This window comes from Rissa tridactyla, chromosome 3, assembly GCF_028500815.1.
Source record: "Rissa tridactyla isolate bRisTri1 chromosome 3, bRisTri1.patW.cur.20221130, whole genome shotgun sequence".
In the NCBI taxonomy this organism is placed as follows: domain Eukaryota; kingdom Metazoa; phylum Chordata; class Aves; order Charadriiformes; family Laridae; genus Rissa; species Rissa tridactyla.
Window position 1 is genome coordinate 3,652,574 of NC_071468.1, and position 22,556 is coordinate 3,675,129.

General features: G+C 42.3%; 1 protein-coding gene across 3 annotated transcripts in view; it reads left to right on the forward strand.

Moving 5' to 3' along the window:
* The window catches only part of PLCB1 (phospholipase C beta 1), a 398,108-nt gene that overhangs the window by 85,487 nt on the left and 290,065 nt on the right, over window positions 1–22,556 (forward strand). The window lies entirely within an intron of this gene.

Consider the following 22,556-nt stretch of genomic DNA (forward strand, 5'->3'; position numbering starts at 1 on the left):
TGTGGCTAAACAGCAAGCTAGCAGAGGCTGGGAGAAGTTGAAGCTGATGGTCCATGAAATGCACTGTTGGTTTAAAAAACCCCAAAGTATTTTTTCATATATATTTTTAAAATAAGTGCAATTTACAATTAACCCCCAAATTATTTTGGCTTGCCTGGACGTGGGAGGACAAATGTGATTTCCTTTTTTTCGGAATTCAAGTGCAGGCACAGGCTGTCATTTGCTGTACATTACTAAAGACAAGTTCAGATGCTGGTAGCAAGAGATTTGTGAGGAAATACATCCTAAATTCTGCAAAAGGGCAAGTGGAAGGAAACGAGCTGCTTTAGAGAAGCAGAAAGGACAAACTAGTGTTAATTATCTTCTCACAGAAAATATTCAGTCAGCATTAAAAGGGAATGTCTACCCAAGATCTTTATTTAAACCGGAAATCTGCTTTTTCCTTGCCCTACCTGTTTTCCAAGTGAATGTTCTGAAATAAACTTCATTTTCTTCTTGCTCCAAATCCCCCCAAAGTAGGTGGCATTTCAGGAGAAGGCAGGCATGGGAGATGGTCTTTTGTGAGCCTTGTCTTTCTGTCTCTTGCTCACATGTGCTGGCCAGTCAAAAGATGTGCTTCTACACCTTAATGTGTCGTGACATGCTAAATAAACCCCAGGCACTTAATTTTGGTCAGGGTGAACATCCAGAGCCTGAAATAACTGTACGTTTGGGTTTGTGTGAGGGAAGGAGATTTTTATTTGCATGAAGGGTCGTTTGTGCAATCCTACCTTGCACCCAGGAACCCAGCACAGGCTCTCTGCAGCCCAGATTGCTGGCAGGGGATGTTACTGCGGCGTATCGAGTGACATGAATCGTTGCCAGCAAATCTGTTTAGCTGCTGTAGCTACTTTAAAGTGAAATTGAACCTCATAGCATCACCACCCAAATGGAAACTCTACAGCTGTTTAAGGGTCTCCTTTAAAAAAAAAAGGAGGGGTTGGGGGGGAAGAAGGAAAATCACCCCTAAGTCAGCAAAGGCAGAGCAGATGTCAAAAGGTCCGTTCACTGAGGACAGGAGAGGTCTCTTGCCCGTATTCGGGCATGGGGAGGGATTGTTCCTGGAGTAAGGACAGTCCCCAAGGAGCCTGGTGAGGACGGGGGGTGAAGGTGGTCTCCAGCTGCTGATGGTGTGGAGCTCAGCCTTAGGGGACCTCTCTGCTCCAGTGGGACAGTCTTTCCGTCCTCCTGAGCACAGCTACTGCTACCCTGACCACTTCCACTCCATACTCCAGAAATGGGAATATTAAGGGAGAGGAAACTACAGCAATGGAGTGGCAGATAAATGGAAGCAGGAGCTCCAGATTGCAAGCTGTAACGTCTTACTCTCCCACGTGTCCTCGGCACAGCTATTACTCTCCACAGAGTGCCAGGCTGTTACCGACACCAAATGGCTGGTTCTAAAATCCCCATCTGAAATTCCCATCTAACCTTTTGAGGCTTTTTAGACCCTACCCATATATAGGCTGGCATAGTGTCTATGTAAATGCATGCTTAGTATTACACGTATGTTCAGTGCTGCCTTATACAGCTCTTGTGTTTGTAAAGAAGAGAATGGCCTGAAAAGTAACACTTTTATCCTGTTGCTGATTTTAGAGCAAAATTTAACAAATATCTGAAGTAGCAGAAATAGAAATCGAGTCCTGAATTTCCCCTTCCTTTTTGCCTACACTGTGCTTTAGAAGCCCTGCACTGTGTTAGCAGCGTGCTGAGGGGAAGGCATCTGTTAGCTGTGGTAATTAGCTATGGTAATAACTTCTAGTTTGCTGTTTCAGGAGTGTACGGCTGGAAGTGTTGGCTGAATAGCTTTGGGAATTCAAACCCAAAGGAGTCTACTGGGACTTAGTGCTCTTCTCGCCGGTGTTCTTGCTGAAAAAGCTGCTCCTTGGCCGCTGCGTGTGAGTGATGCCTTTTGTTTTGCACTGGTGTGGTTGGCCCATGAGTAATATCTCCACCTGCGCTCAGATGACTTGGCTTCCAGGCATGTCTTGCCTCTGGCTTAATCCGGTCCTGTGAGAAGCCATCGATAAATTGTGCACAACTTTCCCTTAATCCCTGTGGGCAGCAGCCGAATCCACCAAGTGGTGCCACGTGGGGACAGAGGACACTAGTGACAGCAATCACTAGCTCAGGGAAGAAGAGGCCACGCCAGCGCGTCAGGCTGATGTTACATGCAGCAGGCATGGAGGAGAAGCGCGTGTTTGTCTTCTGGCTGTCTGTTTGATGTGTTTTAAAAGTGACTTTTACAAGAGGTCACGCTGTCACTTTTTATAAACGCACAAACAACTTGGAATAGACAAGCAGTGGCTCAGCAGGGTTAGGAAATGGCGAGCCTGAGAAGGGCATGCCAAGAAAGGAGTCTTCTGGAGAGACGAGAGGAGAGGGACCGAGGGGAGTAAATCAAAGAGGAGCTGCGGCGAGAAGTGAGGAGTTCCTGCCTGTGGAAGCTCCAGCAGCGTCTCAGGGAGGGAGGTTGTTAGCCAGGAGGCAGGTCTGGCAGGGCTTCCAGAGCTGGGAATTTAGGGAATTTACCTTTTTGACCCTTAGCATTTCCTCAGCATTCAGCCTGTCTGCAACAAGCTACTAGTAATATGTTACCTTTTCCTTTTTGTTTTTAAACAAATTCAGAGGCTTCTTAACTACAGAGAGCAAAAACTAAATGAAGGGAAATGATGGGATCTATTGGCTCAGCACGTCAACAAGACCCTGCTTAAATGCTTGTCTCTCCAGATTGTGTGAACTTTTCTTTCTCCCGTTAGAGTGGGACTGAGATCATCAGGTTATGTCGCCTGTGGAAGCAGGGACGAGGACCGGTGGGTGCTCTCAGCCAAGCTTTGAAGCAGAACTGGCAGTCTGTGGGTGTGCGGCGGCTTCTTTCCCGCAGAAGCCGTGAGCTGTCCTGCCTGCCTGGAGTAGGTGTCTTGCAGCCCAATTTAAGCAGGAACATCAACCCGGTTCTGCCACGGCTTCAGGAGCTGCTCAGACTTGCCATCGGTGAGACACACGTGAATAAACTAGCAGTACATTTCCTTCCATCACCTGCTTAAGTTAGGAGAAGTAAAACTTACACAGGGTTTCAGGAATCCGTAGCACTAGACTAGTCCATTCCCACACTCGCTAAGGAGCAATTTTTTTCTTCCAGTTCTGATTCCTCTAATCCCTTCATGAACACTGTATGAGGTTCTGGACTCTGCTGCCGCTCTTGATTGTGTAGCAACGGTAAAGTTATTTGTGTAGCCATGTGTCACCCTGCAGCATTTCGCTCAAGGGGTGCAAAAACTGGGCAATATCTGACCCTTATCCCTAGACCGGATGTGCAAAGTGTTAAAATAGGGTTTAAAAGTTATCCTTTGTTTTTTTGGTAGAGATGCGTTTCCGAACAGAATGCACACATTTGTACTGTATGTAGCACACAACAAAATTGTATTACTGAAGCTTTTTTTGGTCTGCCATTATTCATTTGCACTAATTTTGTTGCTATGCTGGCTTAGAAAGAGATGTTCAAAGTGCAGCTTTGCCAAAGCTCCTCTGTCCTCCAAGAGTCCTAGCAGGATAGGTAATACATACAAGTTTATGTCTCAGAGGAATTATTCTTGGCCGCCTTCCTCCATTAGCACTGCTAGTACTTACACCATTTATTCCAGGGGGAGTTGAGCAACTCCCACACTCAGTGCACTTGCAAATTCCAGCCTGAAGCTTACTCTTATCGCTAGCTAGAAGATGTGTGTGAAAAGGAGCGTGTCATGAGTGAAAGCAAAGGAGATGCATCAAGACGTGGTTACTTGCAAAGAGCCCTCAAAGCAAATACCGAGAGAGCGTATTTCATGTCGTGTGTTTGATATTGAAACTGCTTTGGCTCCCCCTCACCCCTCCTTTTCACCTTTCTATAGAAAAACTTTTGGCTGTCCTAGGAGCAGAAGAGAGAAGCATGGATGTAGCTGGGTAAAAAACTGTTATCTGCCTAGTCTGCCCTCGGCTAGCAGAGGGAAAGTTCAGGACCTGTGGCCATTAGATGGATTTGTCATATGACAAACCCTATCAGCTTATTATACGTTTGTCACCCTGCTGAAAGGTCATGTCAAAACTTTGTCAGCTGTAACTCCATAACCTACTGCTCAGCTGAATTGACTCAAGCTGAGTTTAACTTTTGAACTATAACTTTTGGAGGCAGCAGGTCCATGCTTATGCTGGGTCCTCAGATGGCATCTGTTGCTGTCACTGAGCCCTGCTGTCCCTGTCACCCTGGTGCAGAGCACAGGCTTTTTCTTCTGGGACTCTTTAGCTGGTGGCCAAGGTGCCTCCTCACTGCTTGTCACTGGGATATTGCTCTTGCGCAGGGGGCTCATAGGCTTTGCGTTCTTGGGCTGGAAGGGAAAGAGGGCTTTGGCTTTAGATATATGTAAAAGACAACATCAGTTTTTAAAGATTTTTTTTTTTCACCTTCATCCAAAACATTTGACTTTTTTTTTTTTAACAAGTAATATCTTAAAAATTATTAATGTTATTTAGGGTTTGCTTGGGATTTTTCACCAGAGAAGTTCTGGGAGTAGGTAACAAAATAATTTATATTCTGGCAAGCACTTATGCCTGTCTCTTCCCTGGGCTCTTCCGCTTCCTCCTGGTCCTCGATCATCCACCAGTCCAGGATCGTTCCCAAACCAGGAGTGCCTTTGCCATTGAATGCAAAGCCATTCCTGCCACGCTGTGCAGAGTGTGGGTAACAGCACCATCCTGGCACTAACACCCCAGCGAGTTGCTCAGAGCAGATACACCAAGAAGGCAGAGAAAAATTCCCTTGTGCTTCCCCCCTCCCTCTTTCTGAGGTCTCAGACGTTATTTGCAACAGCTCTGCTTAAAACACAGGCGTAGGGGGCTCCAATTATGTTTCCTAAGCGAGATCTGTGCTGTCAGTTCTGTACTGCAGGGTGGTAGAAGTGGGGTTTTGCAAGCGCGGGTCCAGGCAGCTGCCTGTTGCCATGGATTAGGAAAACAAAGGATTGTTGAGTTACTGAAGGAAACATGAAAATAGGGTCTCAAGCCCACGTAGAGGTTTTTCAGTCCTTGCTGCGATGTACTTTCTGTTTAGAGAGATATCTTGCAGAAGTGCTGTTAGGAATGTAATTTCATACTCACTGGCATTATTTTTCTCTCTTGCTTCTGCATCACTTACTAAATGAACTTTGACTAATTACATGGTGAAGTCCTCTCTGGACTTGGCAATTAGACAGAGATACTGCAGCAGAAATGCACACGCGCGCGCACACACACGCGCACTTGTAAATAATGGATATTGACTAGATCTGCCAAAAGTTGCAATAAAAAAGTCTTGCCTCAGGTCAGTTGTTCCTGGCATATAGATGAAAAAAAAAGAATCCAGCAGTGTGCTGTATAATTTGAGCTCCTGTACATCAACATTTGCCAGCTAGGGTTGGGATTTTTTTTTTTCTCTTTCTTTTTTTCCTCTTCATGGAGCTCATATCAATTCCAAAGACAGAGACAGACTTTTGAAAGCATTCAAACGCCACAGGTCACAGACAGCACTTCTGCATGCCATAGAAGTCCTGGTTGCCTGTATGTATTTTTTTTTTAAATAATAGAGTATGAGGTAAAACAGGTAACCAAGCTAACACTTGCTCTTCATCCTTCTCTCGAAAATCAGTACTCTTGGTTTACTGATTGTTGTTGAGCAGGGCTTGTAGGTCATCCAGGAGGTTACATCTGAGTAGAGTAAGCAAATGCAGTAAGGAGAAGACTTCTGCGCGATGGACCTCTGTCAGATTCTGCGTCAGCTGGGGTAGGGACGCTTCCCCCTTCGCGTCTCTTTAACCTGGTGTGGTCCCGCAGCCAGTCCTTTTGTGTGACACCAGCCCAAAGACCTGACTGCTCTCAGCCTTTGCTGGGGCTGAATTACAAAGTGGAATCAGGTGGTTTTCCAATTAGAAGTTATCCTGTTAATTCTTAGATAGGAATCGGTTTCTGGCTTCTGCTCAAACTCTTGATGTAGTCAAAGGAGACTCGCTGACTGTGCAGCCTGTGCTGTGGATTAAGGCTATCGCGATCTAGAGGAGATTCAGTAATTGTTTATGCCAGTCCTCGGAGAGTAAGTGTGAAATGAAGATTGTGGTCTGATTTATAGATGTAATTTCTGTGATGTATTTCTGTGATGCTGCAGAGCTAATTATAGATAACTATAAATATGCTATTGGGAATCTTTTAAACATTTATTTTAGTGCTCTTGAGGAAGCCAGTACTAAGTTTAGTAGACCGTGGTGAATTATTGACCTAACAAATTATAACCATGAACTACAGTATGGTATTGACATTACAGATTGTACTGTCATCTTTAGAAGTCATTACAGAATTTAATTTGGGGCATGCTGAACTTTGAGATTTACACTGGGCGTGATATTGACTCCATAATATATGAGACGTATGTTAACTTGCATGCATAGTAGACAATTGTTAAAATGCCTTCCATAAAAGCCATAGAAATTAGATAATAAATTCAAATCAGATTTTTTTCTATCTCCTTGTACTCAGGGAGCTGTAAATGCAGATGTATGAATGCCTAGGGTGAGTGGCAGTTACTACCATAATTCTTAGAAATAAATCCATTTTCCTAACAGGCATCAGAAAACAGGGTTTGTTCTTTTTTTTTTCTGTTTGTATAACCTTTAGCATTCTGAAAACAATCTAATTTGGAGGTTGGAAGAGAAGAGAAACAGAGAGTTGCTACACGTGCGTGTAAAAGGGAAGTGATGACTCTACATGCCCGTAGGACACGTTTTATTACCAAGTGCATGGTTGGTTCCTGGACTCGTGAGCAGAGAAGGGCATGGGCTGAGGTTTTTTTAACAGCCTCGGAAGCTTTCCGAAGGTTTGGGTAAGTCCCAGCAGCGGTGAACTGAGGAGCACAGTGCAAGCACTCAGTGTACGGTCAATAGCGTGTGCCCTCTGTGGGAGCGTTCAAGATTTTCTTTCCCCATCAGCACGTACCGCTGGTGTACAGGACGTATTTTGATGGTTTATATGAGACAGCTCAGGAGGAATCACTGCATCTGCTCCTGAATGCAGAAAAATGCGAAGACAGTCCTGGGGAGGATCTCTGTATTCCACGGAAACTCTAGGAGGATTTATGTAGCCAAAGTAAATGGTAATTCTCTGTCTGATTCCAAAGTTTCTCTTTTAAATCCGTTTAGGAAGTGAGTCTTTCCTGCTCCTTCATAGTGCCCGGCTTTTGGTCTGCCTCGGACTCTTTCAGAAAAAAAATTGATCTGGCAGTAGAGGATGTTGAGAAATACTCTTTGCCTTGATGTTGGCCTTTCTTGGGATTTATTGCTGGGGGAAAAGATGATGTGTGGATTCCTGTCCCTATATGGCCAGGATAGAAAAAACAAAGAAATGCCTCCAGTATTTTGAAATAAATAAAATTGCTATGCCCAGACTATGCTTCCATTTAACTCTGAGTTTTGGAGGGGGGAAAATTGTTTACCATCAATGGAATAATAATATTACATGATTTAGGCTTTTACTTGATAATGGCTCATTCAAAATCTTCTGAGAATCAGAGGTGAGCAATAATTTATGACATGATCAAATGTAGATACTATATCTGGGGCAATAAAAGTCGAGATCGGTTGATTTATTTGGGAAAGGTTAGACATGCTACTCAAATATTGATAGGATCTTTCTGAAGCACAAATTAGTTTGTTAAAGGCATAACAAACATGATTCAAAATAATGAAAAAAAAATTAAAATACCATTCCTCCTGGTGCTAAAACCATTCTGTGGTTTGAAACATTTGGGTTTTTGTAACACCTGATGATCTGTATTCGGCCTTCAGGGCTGTAATGACAAGGATAAGCTGGACTGTGTAGAACAGACTGAGGAGAGTTCTGCCATCTTGGGCATGGACTTGTTCAAGAAATTAATCTCATGTTTAATCTGGTTTGATACTGTATCTTAATTTGGTTTGCTGCTGCAATAATTGGCTGGGGTTTGTTTATCCATAAGGATAGTTTCAACTGTAGTTAGAGGGTAATTTCTAGTTTAATAGAAAACCCTTGCTCCTTCATCTTTTTAATTGGCCACGGTATTCTCTTCTCCTTTAGCTGAGGTGGGAAATGATCCCTTTGAAAAGACTGAGACTATTGAGAGAGATTAAGCCTCTACCAACCTGAATAAAAACTTATTTTAAAGAACAGATAAACGCCATTAGAATTTAAGAGTCCTTTCTGTATTGAAAAAGGGGAATTCTCATCTGGACTGACGTGTAAAGCCAGATTTTCCTGAGAAATTAAAGCTCTTTCTGCAAGTTTTTGTGAATGGAAAATTGTATTTGCTTTAGGAAAGGAAACTGGCATGCCGTTACATCTTCATGTACCTGCAGTCCAAGAGTTGTTGATGTGCAGATTAGCGTTTAGAGTAAGGTTGGGAAGATCCTGGAGATTATAATCCAGACTGAAAAAGAACTATGAAGTCTTACAACATCTTCTTTGTTATAGAAGAGGGAAATTTCATAACAGGAATACATGTAGATGACGTGGAAGACAGACGGTCACAAGTTCCCCTGTGTTTTGTTTGTTTGTTTGTTCTTAAGACGATTGCTACGTTTTTAGCAAAGCTCTTAAAACTCTTCATACATGGGAACAATATCAGAAGACCGTAAGAGCCATGTTTATGTTAGGAAGCTTTTCAGCTGTGGTTTAGGGCGTATCAGCTGGTGCCATCAAAGAGTCACGGCCAAAACGTCTTTTTAAAGTTTGGCTTTGCGCTAGCTAATTGCTCTGCAAAAGCTCTGCGGTGAAATTGAGAGTTGCACAAACTTCTGTAATATTAGTCATTGGCTTGAGTAAATGAACAAGATTACTTAACACTTCATACATAATGGGAAAAACTCTTCTGTGGCAGCATAGTCTTGGATTCCTTTAGTCGTATTGACTAATACCTCCAGGTCTGGTCCAGTGAGGCCAAAACCAGGGTTACTGGAAAGCAGCTGTTTCACATACCCAACGATCGTGTCAGGGCTTGTGCACACTTTATGTTTGCTCGTTATTAAGTAAAACATCTTCACTGCAGTCACCCGTGACCCTCTGTGAGAAGCTGTGTTGATTTGCCACCACTGGTTTCTTTTAAAACACCCTGCAAAAAATAAGGGGACATGGTGAAATGTGGCCTGTACTTATTAGAGTTTGCTCGTCAGTACCTGGGGAAAGATCACGAGGACCTGAGAGTCTGTTTGGTTTAATTGCATGAAGTATTTTTCATTGAATGCACTTAAAAACCAGGAGATAACATGCCTAAAATCTTGTGTGTCCCTCTACACATCATAATCCATGTTTAATCTTGTAATTCCTGTACAGGAGCTTGGACTTACAAATAGTAATAAAAACATCTCCAAATATAACCCTAAATATCACAATTGTCATCATAAAGCTGCAGGAGTTGACCACAAAACATACAAATTTGACCTTCTAGCAAGTTCCTGTTTATTTGCTCTCTCCCCTGCCACGCGTCTTTTAATGGGCTTAGCTGTCAGACAGTTTCTAATTTTGAGTATCTTGTGTCATCGTCCCTACTGTCCTGATTTACAGCCAGCCTAGCTATGTGTTAGGGGAGGGATTTTCAAGGGTGACCAAGTTCCAATTAAAATCTCATCAGTGAAATGCCTGATCTGATGTGTGCATGGATTAAAATCACGGTAGGTGATTTCACTAACCCCAGCCTCTGCCCAAATGGCGTTCTCTTAAATAGATTTGTCTTCTTTCGTTGTTGGTTTTCAAACTACCATTTTTCTGTAAAAAAAAAAAAAAAAAAAAAAAAAAAACAACCCGTTGTGCTTGCTGATTTTCCTCTGTTTACTTTCCATAACTTTAAAAGTTTCTTTGAAGATGGCAACAAAAATAGCTGTTTCTCAATCCGTGTAATTACTGAAAAAAGCATCCATTCTGCCAGGCTTTTTTTTTTCCTTCTTCTAACTAGCATGCTTTTACCCATTAATAGCGCTTTTTGGTGTTATTCTGGAGGCAGCCTAACCTGCTTTGAAAGACATGCTAATTCTTACACTTGATTCTTAACAATAATTTTATTACATGTGAAACTTCATTTAGAAAGGAGACACTTGTTAAGAGATTACTTGGGCTGCAAAGTCAACCACTTAGAAGTTAAAAAATGCTAGAATGAACTTCAGTTTAGTTTCCTTATGCATTTTGGGAATAATAATATGAGCGTATATTCTCCAGGATTTTTTTATATTCCTTATGTGCAAATTGAGAATTTGTGGTGTTCTAGTTTCTCCAAACTTGGCTGTATTTTCACAGGCCTAGTAGAAAGAGACAACTTGTTTGACTGTGAAAATCCAGAGGTATTTCTGCAAACAGGAAGGCATTAGATCTTCCCACATACAAGAACTAGCTGATGTTTTAGAACATGCATAAAACATATTTTCCAAACCATTTTGGCTCCCATTCATCTCCTTTGGAGAGATGTGCCTTATTTCAGAAATTGCAGCTTCATTTCAGGAAATTGGGAAAATCACCCTGGCTGCTACTTTAGGAATAAAAACAACTAACCCACCCCAGCCCAGGCAATCGTCCAGCAGGATTGTTTCATGCTGAATGGTTAAAGTTTGGCAAAGAAATGAAGAGCTGACATCCAGGTCGTATAATGGAGAGCGCTGGAAAAGTGCACACAGTGATACAGTTTTTGTGATAATATGAAAGGATTCAAACCCATGTGTCTGGGTGTTAAATGCTCTTTAGGTTGGTTGAGCCCATGGAAACCACCCTTGAGAAGTTTCCGAAATGCAGAGATTGTGGTATTGCGCCGTACATCTTGGATCTCAGTTGCGGGTATCTCAGTTCTGCAGATCCACTAAGAATTTGGGCGATGCTCTTCTGTTGCAGTACCCCATCAGGATGGATCCCTTTGGTACTTTCCTCAAGATGCGTTTCGGTCACCTTCAAAAAGACAAACCTTCTTTTGCAAAGCCAAGAAGTATTAGCATGCTGCTGCCGGGGGAAAGGTACTTAGAATAATTATGCTCCAGAGAACAGAACTGAGAACATTTGTGGGGGAGAGACCAGAAGATTGCAGTAAAACTAACTGCTAAATAAGGAAACATCATTAGACAACGGGGCTAACCTTGGGTTTGCTGCTTTGCATTTAACTCCGCAGACTGGAACAAAATATAAACAGGAAAGAGCGGAGAGGGCCCCGATAAGAGAGAAAAATGTCTTTTTTGTAAGTGTGCTGTCAACAAGTGGAGACAAATCACAGATAGCAAAACACCCCCCCCCCACATTGTAACAGCCCCCAAACTGTTAGATTGAAGTGATGAAACAAACACAGAATTCTGAGTGTGTTATACATGACTGAGTGTAATGCTGAACACCACCAACTATTCGTACACTTAAGGTGTAGGCTGAAGGGAGTCCCTAATAAGAAACATGCCGCCTTCAGTTTGATTAAGGGTAAGAAGACCTAATCATACATCTCCCTGAGTGTCACCAAGTTTTTTGCTGAATTATGGTTATATTTTGTGCGTGTGCCATCCATGCTCAGAGCAGCTGGCTCCTGCAGGAGGGAGCAGCTGGCAGTTGAGGCTTGAGTGTGGTGTAGGGCAAAATATTTTGGGAAATGTGGCTTGGCAAGAACTCAAGGTCTTCCAACAAGTTGCCATTGACTTCATCTTTGTTGTGTTTGTAGAATGACCCGTATTTCCTCATTCAGTGTAAATTCTAATTTCAAGTACAGCTGCCAAGGCTAGAAGAATTTGAGGAATGCACATGCAAATACCTCAATAAAAATAATTTCCCATCTCTATCTAGAGTTTTATAAAATAATAATGAAGAATATTATGCATTCAGATTAATAGTAGATGAATCTAAATTAAATCTTTAGAGATTCACTCACTGATTCAAATCTGGGGATTCTCTTTTCTTTTTTTTTTTCTTTGATTTTTAAAATGCAGTTGTCCATAAACCCTGGGAGCATGCAAAAATAATAATGATTACAGCTTGTACAAAATAAATTAGCAAGAAATTCTTACTCCCCTCTAATTAGTTCCCTAACAAATACCGAACAAAAAAACTATGTCCTAAACTCTCTTATATTTACAAGGTAAGCAGCAAATGGAGGTAATAAGGGAAATTAAAATAAGAGCAGGTGAAGTGCACTGGGCTGCAGGAGGATGGAGCGAGCATTCTCTGATGAGGAGGAGAGTGGTTTGTTTGATGGCGCAGCACGGGGAGGAGAATGTGACCATTGAGAGTTGCTGCCGAATTACTGCACTGGGAACTATGTACATTCAAAGAAGGAAAAACATTATTTGCCTAGTGACAAATCTTATATTGTAGGGCTTATATTGTGCCCTCACCTAAATGATTCTCATCTGTTTGGCTGAACATCTTCAGTACCCAAAGAATGCCTTGTGTACGTCATCCTCCTTGAGAGGAGCAAAATGTTGAGGATCTGTCCAGGAAAAGCTTTTATTTCTGTGTGTGCAACTTCTGCTGCTTTTTGCTGATCTTGACATAAAAAGAAGTATAAATCGTCTTTGGGATAAACCTCCACTGAAATTGTTGGAGTATCAAGACCTCCAAAATAAGCCACTTATTTAATGAATTATTTTCTGACCTGTTTATAGGTAAAGCTGTATGATGGTTGAAGTGGTGAGAAGTCAAGGATTTAGCTGTAAAAAAAAAAAAAAAATGATTCCATTAAGTATATACTATAGGAAAAGATTTTCTGTGTTAGTTTTATGGTTTTGGATATTGTTTAGTGCATGTATTATTTTCACATTCAGAAACAAGTCAAACTCCGTTTTGAAAGTGCTTTTTTTGCTTTCAGTATCTAAAGAAAAATAGTTCTAATTTTGCCCATACTTATTAGAATCTATATAGCTCAGTTCTTATTTCTTTCTAGATTGAATAGCTCCCCTTCCTCTCAACTGATTACACAATGCATATATTTATAGACAATAATCATACCCCTCTTAGCCTTCCTTTTGCTGTTCTGTGGAAGCCAAGCTCTCTTGGTCTTCTCTAATAACAGTATACTCCCAGTTCTTCCATGGCTTTTGAAAGCCTCTCTATACCTCCTTCAAGTTAAGTTCACCTCTGAGTACTGGTGACCAGAGTTTTGGATGGTGGTGTGTCAATTCTGGCTCATGTAATTAATCAAAATTCAGGCAGAGATCATCTTCAAAGCTTCCTGTGCCAAGAAAAAAAAAATTATCAGCTTAGTTAGATGTGCTTTGGCTGGCAAGCTCACATGGTCTCATATTTTTTGTGTGTGTGTTTTACTTTCACGTTATTGTACTCCTTTCATCATCCGATCTAAAGCTTTGCCTATCAGCCTAATGTACCTACAGCTGCTTTTCCTTCCTTTCCGATTTCTAAAATGTAGATATTAGATATTGGCTTAGGTTTTCTTTGTCTGCAGGTCTGGTACAGATTAGATGTAAGACCAGGATGATTTATTTACAAACCCATCGAGAAATCTGCACCTTTTAATAACAGATAACGCTAGCAAAATAACTAATCCCAAGAGGTTTTTGCGTCTTGGGCTGAAATCTTGTCAACGTGTCTTTCAGTGCTGTTTCAGCTTTAAATACATCCCAGAAACCAAACTTTGGACCCTAAAACCACAAAGTACCTTTGTTTATAAAGGTTAATTTGTGAGTTTTCAGCTATTGTCTTTAGTGCTTAAGCGTCATGTTATAGCTGGAGTCTCCATTTGGAAGTGTGCCTGGACCATGGATTTTCCAGTTAAGTAACACATGCCAGGGCTTAGCTAGAGGAGCTGGCTGGAATATACATTGTGCTTCTGTACATTTTTCAGTTTTTATGCTTTTACCTTATCCCTCCACGGAAATCACGGGCGTGTAAGTAGGGCACGTATTGCTATGTTGAGCTTTTAACCTTAAAACTTGTGCTATGTAGGGAGCAGAGCAATTCCAAGTTCCTAATCTCACAGTTTTGTTCAATTTACACAAATAAAAATATTTATTGTTTTAACATAATGCAGTCAAATGCTCTGGGCTTTTCTAAAAACATATCTTCAAAGCCATAAAGGTGTTGGTATTCTTTTAGATGCATCAAACTTATGCTGCGTGAATAAAAAATGACTTTTATAGAAGTTCAGAGGACTTGGTCGTGTTCAATTTTGGAACAATCTTCTGTTGATCAACGGATGTGCCCGAGCTGGAGCTGCAACGTCAGGTGTGGGGGTGGAGCGGTGCAGGGCAGTAGCCAGGAGTTGTAAAGTAGCTCTTTCACCTTCCAGATGAAAGTCTCTGCTCCAGGTGTTCACTATTTAGGGCACTCTGCTGAAAATAACACACTTCCCTTGCTTCAAAAGAAAAACCCATAATCTGTGTGTATATGGTCTCTGATCCCTTGTCCACGTGAAATGACAGCACGAGAACATCACCCCCAAAATATGATATGGCTCTTCCTGCGAAGGCGTTTAATCATCATAATCACACATGATTATGACTTTTGATATGAAAAGTGAAGTTTCTTAATAGAAAGAAAGCTTCTCTTTTTTCTTTTTTTTTTTTTCTGCTGCTTAAAGCTTCAATTCACTGTACTTTTCCTTGTGACTCTAAAGCTAAAAATTGCCAGGTTATTCTCAGTTATGTGAATAAAAATTAGTCAAGTACCATTATGAAGGCTGCCTACAATATGCTTTACATTTTCTTTTGAAGCAGGTCCTCCCCCAGCTCTTTCCTCTTTTGAATATGGGCGCACCTCATCAGTTCTCCTTTTCCTCCTCTTGTTACCCAGTTGTGTGAGTGGGATGAGCAGCTCCATCAGAGCAATTTTAGCAGAACCAAACCAATTCCAACTGCTAGGTTCAAGATGCTTGTGTCCGTTCAACTCCTACTACCAGCTGCAAGAAAACCAAGCTGTTTGGATGAGAAACTCCTGGTTTTGAACCTTGGGTGTGCTTGCGTTGCCTTGAACTTGAGAGACGAGCCGCTGGTGCTGCAGGATTTCCCATTGTGTTGCAGTGGGATGCAGCTTCTGAAGGAGTCTCTGATGAGCTCCTGGAAACATTTAAAACAAAGCAGCCGTACAGCCTGTCCACAGCTGACTGGCCATGGGAGGTAGTATGCTCTCATGGGAAACTAAATGACCAAGGACCCATTCTAGCTCTGACAAGGATTGATTTCTCACTTGGTTTATGGCACATCACTTATAACCAGACCTGTCTGGGCACAGATTTATCTAAAAAATGTCAGATTCCTTTCCTTGTAAAGGTCCTAACTCTTGCATAAGAAGCTTGTATCCAACTCCAGGGCATGCTGCCTTTCCTGGAAAGGTAGAGCACTGCTAGAGTCTGATGCAATGGCCGCATCATCAGGAGACTGCACGCTGTGGGACTAAGACATGGAGCTGCTTCTCCAGCTTTGCCACTGTCTTCCTCTGTCCCGCTAGGAGATTACTTCCCGTACCCCTTTTGCAGTTCATCCACTGATTGTCTTGTGTACTTAGGCTGCAAGATTAAGGATTGTGGCTTGATTTTGTGGAGTGCACGCTGATACTCTGACTAATAGGGGAAGTCATTATTTTCATATACCAAGCTTAGCTTATACCTGATCAAGCACAGGCGACTTTGGACTGGAACTGTAGCTTCAGACATGGCTATGGAAGTTTTCTGATTTTCCAGTGCATTACTTTTAAAATCTGACATGATTGCTGATCCTAACACACTGACTCTTTGGTATGTCCTTCACCTGTTTGTGCCGGTCGGTTTGCTGTGATGAAGGCAGGTAGCAAATCTTTACCTCTGCATGTTCTCCTGCTTCCCAACTATTTCTTTGTGAAATGTATGTGCCAGTTTCTAGACTGCTTAGCCACAGCATCTGTAAATCCAAGTAAATGAAATTTTCCTTAATGAAGCAGCAAAGAATTATGTGCATAGATGCAGAAGACTTGTTTTGCTTTCATTATTAAAAGGGTACTTAGCATGAAAATTCCTTCTCATTTTTTTTCCTAATAGCCTAGTGCTTCATATAAACTGCAGACTAGTTTCCCTGTACTAGAAAATGTTGCTGTTCTTATGTCTCCAGGGATACATTGAGAGACTGAGCATTATTAAGATAGCAAAAACTTTTCAGTTTGTGGCTTACTCATCTACAGGAGTGCTCCCTATAAGGGCCTTTCAGTGGGGATGTCATGTAACTTGGCGCTTCAAGAAGAACCTGCAAGCAAAGAAACCATGCAAAGTATTTGAAGCTTATTCCCAGAGCAGTTGAATCAAATCGTAAATACTAGTTCTTACCTTGCAGGTGCTGAGGTCCTCCAACTCTTCTTGAGTTAAGAACAGCTAATGACCACCCAGATGAAGCTTACCTCAGGTTCAAATTTGCAGATAGTTCATTTTTGGATTGTAAGAAGTCATTCTGTTCAAGGGATTTTTGAAAAATTTCCATTCCCTGTGATAGCAAACCCTTTGAAATTGTTTGCCTGGAGAAGATCATCCACCATCCAGTTCCAGTTGATTGTAGTTGTGGTCACCTCACCAGGTGCTTTAAACAAGAGTGCTGGGAGAGCCACCTGGGGAGCCAGGTATGACAGGGTCCCAAGTGCATCACTCTCCTCCTTGCCTAATGACCCATATTTATTTACTTGCAGAAGGCAGAACAGGAGGGCCTGAGGAAGTGAGACAGGAGAGGTCCGGCTGGGAATTCACTGGGGAGGTGGGACAGTGAGGGTCAGAGCTGTACGCTGAATCGGACGGTGCACTAGCCATTCACTTGCTTGAATCGGGGCCAAATGCTGTGAGTTGTAAAGAGGGCGAGTGTCTAGATGGACTGTGTGGTCAGAAATGCTAGTCCAGACCTAAGGTGCTTGTCTGGTCAAAGCAGTGTTTAAAACCATCCCTTGGTGTTGGCCAAGCTGCTGCGCTGTGCAAGAGGAGCATAGCTATGTTCTTCCTTCTGTCTCCATCACTCCCTGCCTCAGGGGATGCCTCTTTGCGCAGTAGGTAGCAGAAGAAATGGCAGAGAGCTTCCACCAACTCCGTGGGGAGATGTAGTGCTGATGATGACAAACAGCTCCCCACGTAAAATAACTCCCGAGGGAGAAAGGTCCAGGAGCTGAACTTCCCTTGTGTGTGTGGTGAAATGTGCCCAGCCTCTTGCTCTGAAGTGGATGGGGCTGCGGTGATTTTCTCCCAGCATTTATTGGCCAGAGACGAACAGCTTGAAAATGTGACTTTGAGTGAAGTAGTGGAGGCAGCAAAGTGTTTTCTGTCTCTCTCACCCCTCAGGAACAGCTGTGCCACTCGCTCTTTTTTTTAGTTTGGGTGCCACAGCGGTGGATTTGTCTTGGGCTTTGGATTTTGTAATAGATGTTTAGAAGGCAGAGAATTCAGGAATTGCTTTAACCAAGTTTGAAAAGTTTTAACCCTTTGGGAAGCCAATGGCTAATCTAGAAATGTGTGTTCGGTTTAACCTGAGGATTTGTTCCATTATTTGCATGCCTCGCAGTTGCTGCTTCATAACCTCCGTGAGGAGAGCATCACCTGCAAGGAGCTAGAAGAGGTCTGGCTGCTTTGGGCAGGTTGGCGAGCTACAGCATTAATGCAATCATCTTCAATGGCTTGTTAAAAGGAGAAGGTGGGAAGGTAATAAAATATTTTCAACTTGTGAAGAACAATTTTATGCCGGAAAAGACTTTGCTATTGTCAGGGAGAATTTTACCATTGACTTCAGGGTGTACGTGCTGCTGTGCTGCTCGCTTATTGACGCAGCACATGATCTTGATGCCTGATAATTGAATTGCATGCTGCCAGGAGGAAACATGGAGACAGTTTCTTCAGGGACTGTTTTTCTCTAGTGGGTTGCAGTTTATGAATTATCTAAAGGGACTTTCATGGAAACCCAGTGCTACCTTAGCTCAGCTCCCATTAATGTCATTGACAGCCTCGCCATTTCTTCTTGGAGCCGTTGATGCAGGTTTCTGTTAAATCAGCTCACCAGTCCTTCTCAGTTTTCCTTTAGGAGGAGGAGACAAATTGCTGTGTTTCATTCAATTTATTCTTAGAGGTATTTCATTCCATTTATTCTTAATGATAATGGGGCAAAATAGACATGGTTTTAACAGGGGGATTATACGTGACATCCCCTAGCTGTGAAAGCACCCTTTCTAAATTAGCGCTAAACGTTCGTTCTCACTGCAGAGAACGTTGGTAATCAGCGTGTGGCTGGTTGATCAGCACCCTGTCAAAATCTCTAAAACCTGAGGGAGGTGTATTCTATAACTGCTTGTAAATAGCTGAGTTTGTATCTGTATTCACGTAGGGCCAGATACTTTTTTTAGCATAACTTGTAATTATTCCCAGTTAGATTCAAATGTTGATCTTAATATTTTCTTTCTAACATGTTGTAAGGAAAATTAGTCACTTGTGTGTTGATTTTAAGTAATGCTTTTCAATTGCAGAATAAAAATAAAAGTAACCTACAACTGCATAAATTTTTTTTTGCTTCAAGAAATATTGGATGTTTTCTTGTTCAGAAAATGTTAAAATGGAGTCTAACATTTCATTATGAGTAATTATTCCCAAAAGAAGATGGTGTTTAAGTCTCCGTTTGAAGTTTGTTTCAGCAAAATAGCCTTTTCCCTTTGAAAACTTTCACCAGATGTTGCCAGCCAGTCGCGTTAAATGGTGCTTGTTTGCAAAACTGGATTAGTTTTTCAAAGTTTATTTTGCCAGCACCGCATCAGACGGACTGAAGGCAGCGCTGTGTCTTCTATTAGAACAACTGGTAATATTTGTAAGAATTAGATAAGCTTTCAGGTACAGTTTCCTCTTCAGATGTAAAAGTGTAGAAGCAGCAGATTTCAAAGCTAAGTGGAAAATGAGATTTTAGAGTTTAATTAGCTGTGCAGCAGTTAGACTGTATCCCTAAATGGCAATGGCTCCAGCAACATGACTATGAGAACGACGCTCCACGGTTGCCAGCAGCATGCAGCGACACTTCAGACAGTGGGGAAAAAAGAACATCCGGCCAGAAGCAACATGGAAATGGAAATTAAAATTGGAAAACAAACATAGGTCAGAGCAATACACGACTACTCGGCCACAGTGAGTACTCAGGGCAGAGTGGAATTATTTTTGTTAGGCTTATAAGTAAAGTAATTGGATATCTGGACCGCGTAACCCATGCAGCTGTTGTAATGCACACCCACTTTTGTTATGTCTCCTTGACATAGTTTTTGTGAAATTCTGTAGGACACTTGATCCCGCTCTCAGCCCGCCGTGCTGCTGCTGGCTCTTTGGCGGAGCTCTCCAGCGGGATCAATAAGGAATCCTGCTCTGTAGCTGGGGTTACGTCATGAGCAAGTTCCCAAGACGCTGTGATTCACTTGGCATCATTTTGGGCAGTTTAAAATAGGAGTGAGCCAGATCCTCGGCTGGTAGAAATTGGTGTTACTATATTAAATTCAGACGGGCCTAATTATAAGCGCTCAAGCAATCACTGAGGGTTGCACAATCTATTGCTGTTGTGAGTGTGTGCTCACCCGTAAAAGTGAGGTTGCACAATCTAAACCCAATACGAATGCGTCTTTGTCTCGGCTGCTAATTGAAAACAAGCATGGTAGGATTAATAATTCACTTCTCCTGACTTCCCGTATTATAAATTACCGGGAGGGGCAATCTACCAGTTGCATTAAGAGATGTTACTCTATTGGAAGATTAGTAAGTCCTAACAGCAATGACTAGAGGTCTCTAAACAGGGAAAAGTTGGCCTTGCAGAGGTTTTTCATTACTTCTTTTGCTAGTTTTCTCTTTTTTTTTTTTTTTTTTCTTTTTCCAGTTGCTCTGGCTTTCGTGCCTTGTGCAGCACAGAGTGCAGTTTCCAAGCCTGCACGGAGGAAGTCAGTAGCAAAACTCCTGTTGACTTAAGCAGAGGAGGGGTTGGGTTGTTTGGCTCCACAGGAAATGGGGCATTTTTCTGTCCAGTACTTAAGTGTATTTTCCCTTTACAAAAGTCGGTCCACATTTTGCAACAGGGAAATAGGAAATTGCCTTTTCTCTCATTCGGGAGGAAGTTGCTCTCTGTCCTCTTAATTAGTTGTTTGAAAGATGAAAGCAAGTGCCCAGGGGTCAGGGAATTCCAGGAGGTTTAGTGGTTTTGAACCAAAGAACTTCTAAGAAATGGCACATTATGAATTCTGATTTATCCAAGACCCGCTGAATGCTGCCTGCAGAGGCATTTACAGGCATGCATATTCTGCTCTCGTCTTCTTCCTCTAGAGCATAGACTGTAGCATCTATCAGGCTATTGCTTCTGCTGACCTGAGCATACATATAAAATGTATTTCTGGAATCTGGACCATTCCTTTCTGATATCGGATGGTGGCTGAGACTTTGGACTTTATTTTCCTGTGGCTTCTGTAATGACCGCCTAGGACAGGATCCCCCCAAATTAAATGGCCTTGTCAAATAGGGATATAAAGGATTGTAGGGGTAGGATTATAAAACCTGCTTTCGGTGTCAGAGAGGTGGCACAGCAGAGAGGTAACAGTACAGCAGCAAGGCCATAGGGTGGACGTTCAGGGGGTCAACCTTGCCTACAGCCGTGGCAGATGGTCTTTTCAAAGTAGCCCCACAAAACTCTACTCTTCCCCTGGTCTTCTTAGACTGTCCTTGCTAGGGTTTGGCTCCCCAGGCTGTCATATTTTCTGCAAGTACCTTGGTGACATGCAAGTGGCTTGGAAGTAGTAATCAAAACTCCAAAACTCTGTACCCTCCTCATCCTCCATCGGGGAAGACATGAGCAGGGTTGTTCAGGTTCCTTGTACTGTCCTTGGGGGTGCTGGTCATTGCTGCTCCCTTTTCTGTGTCTCTTTCTAATCTGTGTTACTCCATTTAAAAGGGCCTTTCTATGTTTGTGTTATAGGAGGTCTAGTTGCACTTCTATAAGTGAACAAATTTTTAATTCCATTTGTTGTTGTTTTTTTTTTTTTTAAAAGCTAAAGTGCCAGACCAGTGCAACCAAAAAAAACTTCTGAAATTCAGTCTGTGTGTAGCTCAGCATCTTTGTTTAAGACCCATTTTCCTTCAGTGTCTTTCATTTCGCTCATGTGTTTGCTGTTAAAGCCTTTATTTTTAGTGCTTGTCAGTCCTTTCAGTTGGCAAAAATCTTATTTTTACGACATGCTCTGCACGTGCCTGTAGGTTCTGTAAAACATTTCACAGTGGGTCGGAGACTGCTTCAGGGCACGAGTATTATTTGTTGTGGTAAATATAAGCGCCGGCCTCTCACCCTGAAGCCCACGTTCTTGTCTGATAACAGCAAACCTGGGCACGTCTGCCCTTGCTGGTTCAGCTGGTACTATAACAGAGCAGAATTGGGATTGATATGGGGTATGGAGGGGGATGCGATGAATGTACAGTCATGTGAAAATTTGGTGGTAAAGCTGATGTCTTCTTAGACACCAAAGGCCTACAAGAGCTGTGCAGGAGTGGATCTCTTAAGATGGAAAAGAATTAAGGATACAAAGTAACCATGTCAAAATAACATGTCCATGAGAAAATATTTCTCTTTTCTCCTTGAAATTAAAAAAAAAAAGTGTAGTGGCTTTGTCTCGCACAGAGATTTCGAGTTCTCCACACAGCATCTGCAATTACTACTGGAAGGCTGAAATGCGTTGAACTGGTGTAGCTGTAATTGTGGTGCGGTCACGCTCCTGCTGAAGTGCTTGTAGACTGTATTTAGTATGTAATTCAGCCATGTTAACACGGGCTATTAGTCCGAATGCTCGTGTAAATGAGGCGGGCAGTTATTAAGATGTGCTTTAAGATTGTAGAGTAATGCTGAATCGGGTCAGATGTTCTTGCCACGTCTCGCAAGGCAGTTGGTGATGTTCCTGGGAAAGCACACGTGATACTGCAGGAATGTGTGTCCTTGCAAGGCAGCCGGCAGCTGGGAATCCGGTCTGCAGCATCTTTCCTCCTTCCAAACGCTCCCTGCCCGTAAATGTTAAGGCATTCAAGAAAGAACCAATATGGCAACATCGAAAAATGCCCTATCTCAGGGAAAAATGATGTTGGCTGGAGGTTATAATTTGCTGCATGTCTGGAGAGAGGTGAATACCTGGCACTGATCCTGGAGCGGTGTGGGCACCCTGTGGGGATGGCCCTGGCACCGTGGGCTCAGCTCAGCCCCCATTCTTCCCGGGCACCAGCAGGGAAGGTGGAGATCCAAGAGGTTAGCAGTGAAAGGAGATTCTTCATGTTATACTCCTGTAGGGGAGGACAGGAAGCTAACAGAAGCTGTCATCTCATGACAGTTTTGTTCCAAGTACAGCATGTGTTTTGTAACACACAACTCGAGAGTTAACGTATGAACTATGAAATGCTCATCAAAAATACATGGCTTTTATTGAGCAGTAGTCACTGTAAAATTGTTGGAACCTGTTGTCATTGTAGACATAACACTTCTTGGGGTTTATGTGCACTTTTCAAAATGTTCTGGGAATAATAAAGTAGGTTTTCT